Consider the following 8,575-nt stretch of genomic DNA (forward strand, 5'->3'; position numbering starts at 1 on the left):
GCAAATACCACAAGTTCTTTATCCATTTTTCACTTTCTGCGATGTTGAACTTGTACTGTAAACGAGGTTCTTGTAAACAGAGGTGTCCCAAGCTTTGGGGACGCTGTGTCTTTTTGATTTTAATTTCCCTAAGCTATAGGACCATAAGTGGAAGTGCCCTAGGCTCTGTTGCTTTGTTTTTTAGATGTTTCAGGAAACACCATACACTTCTCCCGAGTGTCTGTTGGCAATTTACATCCCGCCCATCAGCATAACAAGGCTCCCAGTTCTCCATGGCCTCTCCTGCTTTTCTGGATTTTACACTTTTTTCATATGGCCCTTTTGACCGGGGGGAAGTGAGACTTCATTGTAGTGCAGATTTCCTTTGCAAGCTTGCTTGGTTGGCCAAAAAGGGCGTATGCGTTTTTTCCTGAATATATTCAGGAAAAAACGCATATGCCCTTTTTGGCCAAGTGCATCATTGTGGACGCTCTGCCTCTTTTCCTATGCTTTCAATGCAATTCCAGTCTACCTCCTGAAATCGGTTTCCTGCAATTCTGCCCCGCTTTCAAGTCCTCTTGGCAGCCTTACTTCAGTATATTTTTGGACGATAGCTGTCATTTATAACTCTGCAGGTTTGTGAATTACAGTGCCCCTGAGCTCCTCTCTTCAACTCGCTTTCTTGTGAGCTGGCCGCAACACCGCAGGATGGCTTCAGGCCCTAATCTGGTTCCGGCACGGCACGCTGAGCCTTTGGTTATTTCCTCTTCCTGGTGGGAAATGAGAGTTAAATTTGCCCGTCCAGACACCTCCAGCTAGTCTCTCATTGGTTCTCCCTATTCCTGTTCATCTTCCGCAGAAATTGCAAACTGGGCCAAACAGGAGGTTAAAGGCGCTGACTTTCCAAGTGGGAAGAGTGTTAGTAAAGCGTCTGGAATGTTGCACCCGAGTACAAGGGGAGGAAAAGTGAGACATATTTGAACACGTCTCCCGTTCACACGGTTGATCATACTCTGGGTTCCACATGCATGTTTTAGCTGAAGGAAGAATACCTTAAACCTGGAGAGTTGAGACCCGTGTAATGGGTACCATGCAATATGACTTCAAAGGGTCTTCATTTGCTCACCGAACCTCTCCAATCCTATCACTGCTGCGTTTATGCCCGTGTACACACGCTTGATTCTCTTTTGGAGACATAGCAATCCATAGGTTTTAAGATACTTACTAGTCAGGTACATTCTTAGGCGTTTAATATGGGGTGTTGAGTCCATTTCGTTGAGCAAGGAGTAGCTCTTGTCTATTCCATATTTGGCATAAGGAACTTTATCTGTGCTCATTTCAATCTCTGGTTTTATGCAGCACCACAACTCACCTTTCCCCTTAAGCAAGCATAAGTTGGTTTTCTAAATTTGAGACCCTGTTCTGTTCTCTAATTCAGTTCCTTTGTAGCCAAGTTTACATTCCGTGTATTAGTGATGTCTTATGATGTTTCTATTTCTGTGTGACTTATTTCAGTTAGAATCATCGTACCTGAATCCACTCATTATGCTGCTACGGGCCTGATGACATAGATTTCATTGCTGAGTGATACTGCATTGTACGTATGTACCACAAGTTCTTTATCCATTTTTCACTTTCTGTGATATTGAACTTGTACAGTAAACGAGGTTCTTGTAAACAGAGGCGTCCCAAAATTTGGGGTGGCTGTGTCTTTTTGATTTTAATTTCCCTAAGCTATAGGACCATAAGTGGAAGTGCCCTAGGCTCTGTTGCTTTGTTTTTTAGATGTTTCAAAAACACCATACACTTCTCCCGAATGTCTGTTGGCAATTTACAGCCCACCCATCAGCATAACAAGGATCCCAGTTCTCCATGGCCTGTCCTGCCTTTCATGATTTTACACTTTTTTCAGATGCCCCTTTTGACCGGGGGGAAGTGAGACTTCATTGTAGTGCAGATTTCCTTTGCAAGCTTGCTTGGTTGGCCAAAAAGGGCGTATGCGTTTTTTCCTGAATATATTCAGGAAAAAACGCATACGCCCTTTTTGGCCAAGTGCATCATTGTGGACGCTCTGCCTCTTTTCCTATGCTTTCAATGCAATTCCAGTCTACCTCCTGAAATCGGTTTCCTGCAATTCTGCCCCGCTTTCAAGTCCTCTTGGCAGCCTTACTTCAGTATATTTTTGGACGATAGCTGTCATTTATAACTCTGCAGGTTTGTGAATTACAGTGCCCCTGAGCTCCTTTCTTCAACTCGCTTTCTTGTGAGCTGGCCGCAACACCGCAGGATGGCTTCAGGCCCTAATCTGGTTCCGGCACGGCACGCTGAGCCTTTGGTTATTTCCTCTTCCTGGTGGGAAATGAGAGTTAAATTTGCCCGTCCAGACACCTCCAGCTAGTCTCTCATTGGTTCTCCCTATTCCTGTTCATCTTCCGCAGAAATTGCAAACTGGGCCAAACAGGAGGTTAAAGGTGGTGACTTTCCAAGTGGGAAGAGTGTTAGTAAAGCGTCTGGAATGTTGCACCCGAGTACACGGGGAGGAAAAGTGAGACATATTTGAAAACGTCTCCCGTTCACACGGTTGATCATACTCTGGGTTCCACATGCATGTTTTAGCTGAAGGAAGAATACCTTAAACCTGGAGAGTTGAGACCCGTGTAATGGGTACCATGCAATATGACTTCAAAGGGTCTTCATTTGCTCACCGAACCTCTCCAATCCTATCACTGCTGCGTTTATGCCCGTGTACACACGCTTGATTCTCTTTTGGAGACATAGCAATCCATAGGTTTTAAGATACTTACTAGTCAGGTACATTCTTAGGCGTTTAATATGGGGTGTTGAGTCCATTTCGTTGAGCAAGGAGTAGCTCTTGTCTATTCCATATTTGGCATAAGGAACTTTATCTGTGCTCATTTCAATCTCTGGTTTTATGCAGCACCACAACTCACCTTTCCCCTTAAGCAAGCATAAGTTGGTTTTCTAAATTTGAGACCCTGTTCTGTTCTCTAATTCAGTTCCTGTGTAGCCAAGTTTACATTCCGTGTATTAGTGATGTCTTATGATGTTTCTTTTTCTGTGTGACTTATTTCAGTTAGAATCATCGTACCTGAATCCACTCATTATGCTGCTACGGGCCTGATGACATAGATTTCATTGCTGAGTGATACTGCATTGTACGTATGTACCACAAGTTCTTTATCCATTTTTCACTTTCTGTGATATTGAACTTGTACAGTAAACGAGGTTCTTGTAAACAGAGGCGTCCCAAACTTTGGGGTGGCTGTGTCTTTTTGATTTTAATTTCCCTAAGCTATAGGACCATAAGTGGAAGTGCCCTAGGCTCTGTTGCTTTGTTTTTTAGATGTTTCAAAAACACCATACACTTCTCCCGAATGTCTGTTGGCAATTTACAGCCCACCCATCAGCATAACAAGGATCCCAGTTCTCCATGGCCTGTCCTGCCTTTCATGATTTTACACTTTTTTCAGATGGCCCTTTTGACCGGGGGGAAGTGAGACTTCATTGTAGTGCAGATTTCCTTTGCAAGCTTGCTTGGTTGGCCAAAAAGGGCGTATGCGTTTTTTCCTGAATATATTCAGGAAAAAACGCATACGCACTTTTTGGCCAAGTGCATCATTGTGGACGCTCTGCCTCTTTTCCTATGCTTTCAATGCAATTCCAGTCTACCTCCTGAAATCGGTTTCCTGCAATTCTGCCCCGCTTTCAAGTCCTCTTGGCAGCCTTACTTCAGTATATTTTTGGACGATAGCTGTCATTTATAACTCTGCAGGTTTGTGAATTACACTTCCCCTGAGCTCCTTTCTTCAACTCGCTTTCTTTTGAGCTGGCCGCAACACCGCAGGATGGCTTCAGGCCCTAATCTGGTTCCGGCACGGCACGCTGAGCCTTTGGTTAATTGTTCTTCCTGGTGGGAAATGAGAGTTAAATTTGCCCGTCCAGACACCTCCAGCTAGTCTCTCATTGGTTCTCGCTATTCCTGTTCATCTTCCGCAAAAATTGCAAACTGGGCCAAACAGGAGGTTAAAGGCGCTGACTCTCCAAATGGGGAGAGTGTTAGTAAAGCGTCTGGAATGTTTCACCCGAGTACCAGGGTACGAAAACTGAGATATATTTGAACACGTCTCCCGATCACATGGTTGATCATACTCTGGGTTCCACATGCATGTTTTAGCTGAAGGAAGAATACCTTAAACCTGGAGTGTTGAGACCCGTGGAATGGGTACCATGCAATATGACTTCAAAGGGTCTTCATTTGCTCACCGAACCTCTCCAATCCTATCACTGCTGCGTTTATGCCCCTGTACACACGCTTGATTCTCTTTTGGAGACATAGCAATCCATAGGTTTTAAGATACTTACTAGTCAGGTACATTCTTAGGCGTTTAATATGCGGTGTTGAGTCCATTTCGTTGAGCAAGGAGTAGCTCTTTTCTATTCCATATTTGGCTTAAAGAACTTTATCTGTGCTTATTTCAATCTCTGGTTTTATGCAGCACCCCAACTCACCTTTACCCTTAAGCAAGCATAAGTTGCTTTTCTAAATTTGAGACCCTGTTCTGTTCTGTAATTCAGTTCCTGTGTAGCCAAGTTTACATTCCGTGTATTAGTGATATCTTATGATGTTTCTTTTTCTGTGTGACTTATTTCAATTAGAATCATCATACCTGAATCCACTCATTGTGCTGCTAAGGGCCTGATGACATAGATTTCATTGCTGAGTGATATTGCTTTGTAAGTAAATACCACAATTTCTTTATCCATTTTTCACTTTCTGTGATGTTGAACTTGTTCTGTAAATGAGGTTCTTGTAAACAGAGCCGTTCCAAACTTTGGGGTGGCTGTGTCTTTTTGATTTTAATTTCCCTAAGCTATAGGACCATAAGTGGAAGTGCCCTAGGCTCTGTTGCTTTGTTTCTTAGATGTTTCAGGAAACACCATACACTTCTCCCGAGTGTCTGTTGGCAATTTACATCCCGCCCATCAGCATAACAAGGCTCCCAGTTCTCCATGGCCTGTCCTGCCTTTCATTATTTTACACTTTTTTCAGATGGCCCTTTTGACCGGGGGGAAGTGAGACTTCATTGTAGTGCAGATTTCCTTTGCAAGCTTGCTTGGTTGGCCAAAAAGGGTGTATGCGTTTTTTCCTGAGGAAAAAAGGCATACGCCCTTTTTGGCCAAGTGCATCATTGTGGACGTTCTGCCTCTTTTCCTATGCTTTCAATGCAATTCCAGTCTACCTCCTGAAATCGGTTTCCTGCAATTCTGCCCCGCTTTCAAATCCTCTTGGCAGCCTTACTTCAGTATATTTTTGGACGATAGCTGTCATTTATAACTCTGCAGGTTTGTGAATTACAGTGCCCCTGAGCTCCTTTCTTCAACTCGCTTTCTTTTGAGCTGGCCGCAACACCACAGGATGGCTTCAGGCCCTAATCTGGTTCCGGCACGGCACGCTGAGCCTTTGGTTAATTGCTCTTCCTGGTGGGGAATGAGAGTTAAATTTGCCCGTCCAGACACCTCCAGCTAGTCTCTCATTGGTTCTCGCTATTCCTGTTCATCTTCCGCAGAAATTGCAAACTGGGCCAAACAGGAGGTTAAAGGCGCTGACTCTCCAAGTGGGGAGAGTGTTAGTAAAGCGTCTGGAATGTTGCACCCGAGTACCAGGGTACGAAAACTGAGACATATTTGAACACGTCTCCCGATCACATGGTTGATCATACTCTAGGTTCCACATGCATGTTTTAGCTGAAGGAAGAATACCTTAAACCTGGAGTGTTGAGACCCGTGGAATGGGTACCATGCAATATGACTTCAAAGGGTCTTCATTTGCTCACCGAACATCTCCAATCCTATCACTGCTGCGTTTATGCCCCTGTACACACGCTTGATTCTCTTTTGGAGACATAGCAATCCATAGGTTTTAAGATACTTACTAGTCAGGTACATTCTTAGGCGTTTAATATGCGGTGTTGAGTCCATTTCGTTGAGCAAGGAGTAGCTCTTGTCTATTCCATATTTGGCTTAAGGAACTTTATCTGTGCTCATTTCAATCTCTGGTTTTATGCAGCACCCCAACTCACCTTTCCCCTTAAGCAAGCATAAGTTGGTTTTCTAAATTTAAGACCCTGTTCTGTTTTGGAATTCAGTTCCTGTGTAGCCAAGTTTACATTCCGTGTATTACTGATATCTTATGATGTTTCTTTTTCTGTGTGACTTATTTCAGTTAGAATCATCGTACCTGAATCCACTCATTGTGCTGCTAAGGGCCTGATGACATAGATTTCATTGCTGAGTGATATTGCTTTGTAAGTAAATACCACAAGTTCTTTATCCATTTTTCACTTTCTGCGATGTTGAACTTGTACGGTAAACGAGGTTCTTGTAAACAGAGGCGTCCCAAACTTTGGGGTGGCTGTGTCTTTTTGATTTTAATTTCCCTAAGCTATAGGACCATAAGTGGAAGTGCCCTAGGCTCTGTTGCTTTGTTTTTTAGATGTTTCAGGAAACACCATACACTTCTCCCCAGTGTCTGTTGGCAATTTACATCCCGCCCATCAGCATAACAAGGCTCCCAGTTCTCCATGGCCTCTCCTGCCTTTCTGGATTTTATGCTTTTGTCAGATGGCCTGTTTCACCAGGGGGAAGTGAGACTTCATTGTAGTGCAGATTTCCTTTGCAAGCTTGCTTGGTTGGCCAAAAAGTGTGTATGCGTTTTTAACTGAATATATTCAGGAAAAAACGCATATGCCCTTTTTGGCCAAGTGCATCATTGTGGACGCTCTGCCTCTTTTCCTATGCTTTCAATGCAATTCCAGTCTACCTCCAGAAATCGGTTTCCTGCAATTCTGCCCCGCTTTCAAGTCCTCTTGGCAGCCTTACTTCAGTATATTTTTGGACGATAGCTGCCATTTATAACTCTGCAGGTTTGTGAATTACAGTGCCCCGAGCTCCTTTCTTCAACTCGCTTTCTTGTGAGCTGGCCGCAACACCGCAGGATGGCTTCAGGCCCTAATCTTGTCCGGCAAGGCACGCTGAGCCTTTGGTTATTTCCTCTTCCTGGTGGGAAATGAGAGTTAAATATGCCCGTCCAGACACCTCCAGCTAGTCTCTCATTGGTTCTCGCTATTCCTGTTCATCTTCCGCAGAAATTGCAAACTGGGCCAAACAGGAGGTTAAAGGGACTGACTCTCCAAGTCGGGAGAGTGTTAGTAAAGCATCTGGAATGTTGCACCCGAGTACCAGGTACGAAAACTGAGACATATTTGAACACGTCTCCCGATCACATGGTTGATCATACTCTAGGTTCCACATGCATGTTTTAGCTGAAGGAAGAATACCTTAAACCTGGGTAGTTGAAACCCGTGGAATGGGTACCATGCAATATGACTTCATAGGGTCTTCATTTGCTCACCAAACCTCTCCAATTCTATCAATGCTGCGTTTATGCCCCTGTACACATGCTTGATTCTCTTTCGGAGACATAGCAATCCATAGGTTTTAAGATACTTACTAGTCAGGTACATTCTTAGGTGTTTAATATGCGGTGTTGAGTCCATTTCGTTGAGCAAGGAGTAGCTCTTGTCTATTCCATATTTGGCTTAAGGAACTTTATCTGTGCTCATTTCGATCTCTGGTTTTATGCAGCAACCCAACTCACCTTTACCCTTCAGCAAGCATAAGTTGGTTTTCTAAATTTGAGACCCTCTTCTGTTCTGTAATTCAGTTCCTGTGTAGCCAAGTTTACATTCCGTGTATTAGTGATATCTTATGATGTTTCTTTTTCTGTGTGACTTATTTCAGGTAGAATCATCGTACCTGAATCCACTCATTGTGCTGCTAAGGGCCTGATGACATAGATTTCTTTGCTGAGTGATATTGCTTTATACATAAATACCACAACTTCTTTATCCATTTTTCACTTTCTGCGATGTTGAACTTGTACTGTAAACGAGGTTCTTGTAAACAGAGCCATTCAAAACTTTGGGGTGGCTGTGTCTTTTTGATTTTAATTTCCCTAAGCTATAGGACCATAAGTGGAAGTGCCCTAGGCTCTGTTGCTTTGTTTTTTAGATGTTTCAGGAAACACCATACACTTCTCCGGAGTGTCTGTTGGCAATTTACATCCCGCCCATCAGCATAACAAAGCTCCCAGTTCTCCATGGCCTGTCCTGCCTTTCTGGATTTTACACTTTTTTCATTTGGCCCTTTTGACCGGGGAGATGTGAGACTTCATTGTAGTGCAGATTTCCTTTGCAAGCTGGCTTGGTTGGCCAAAAAGGGGCGTATGCGTTTTTTCCTGAATACATTCAGGAAAAAACGCATACGCACTTTTTGGCCAAGTGCATTATTGTGGACATTCTGCCTCTTTTCCTATGCTTTCAATGCAATTCCAGTCTACCTCCTGAAATCGGTTTCTTGCAATTCTGCCCCGCTTTCAAGTCCTCTTGGCAGCCTTACTTCAGTATATTTTTGGACGATAGCTGTCATTTATAACTCTGCAGGTTTGTGAATTACAGTGCCCCTGAGCTCCTTTCTTCAACTCGCTTTCTTGTGACCTGGCGGCAACACGGCAGGA

At 43.7% G+C, this 8,575-nt stretch overlaps 1 long non-coding RNA gene across 1 annotated transcript; it reads left to right on the forward strand.

Moving 5' to 3' along the window:
• The first annotated feature begins 6,960 nt into the window (after positions 1-6,960).
• LOC307181354 lies at positions 6,961-7,927 on the forward strand. The gene is made up of 3 exons (XR_013826535.1): positions 6,961-7,021; positions 7,146-7,242; positions 7,801-7,927. It is a non-coding gene; the product is annotated as an uncharacterized lncRNA (long non-coding RNA).
• Positions 7,928-8,575: the final 648 nt, after the last annotated feature.

This window comes from Stenella coeruleoalba (genome assembly GCF_951394435.1).
Source record: "Stenella coeruleoalba genome assembly, contig: scaffold_48, whole genome shotgun sequence".
NCBI classification, from domain to species: Eukaryota; Metazoa; Chordata; class Mammalia; order Artiodactyla; family Delphinidae; genus Stenella; species Stenella coeruleoalba.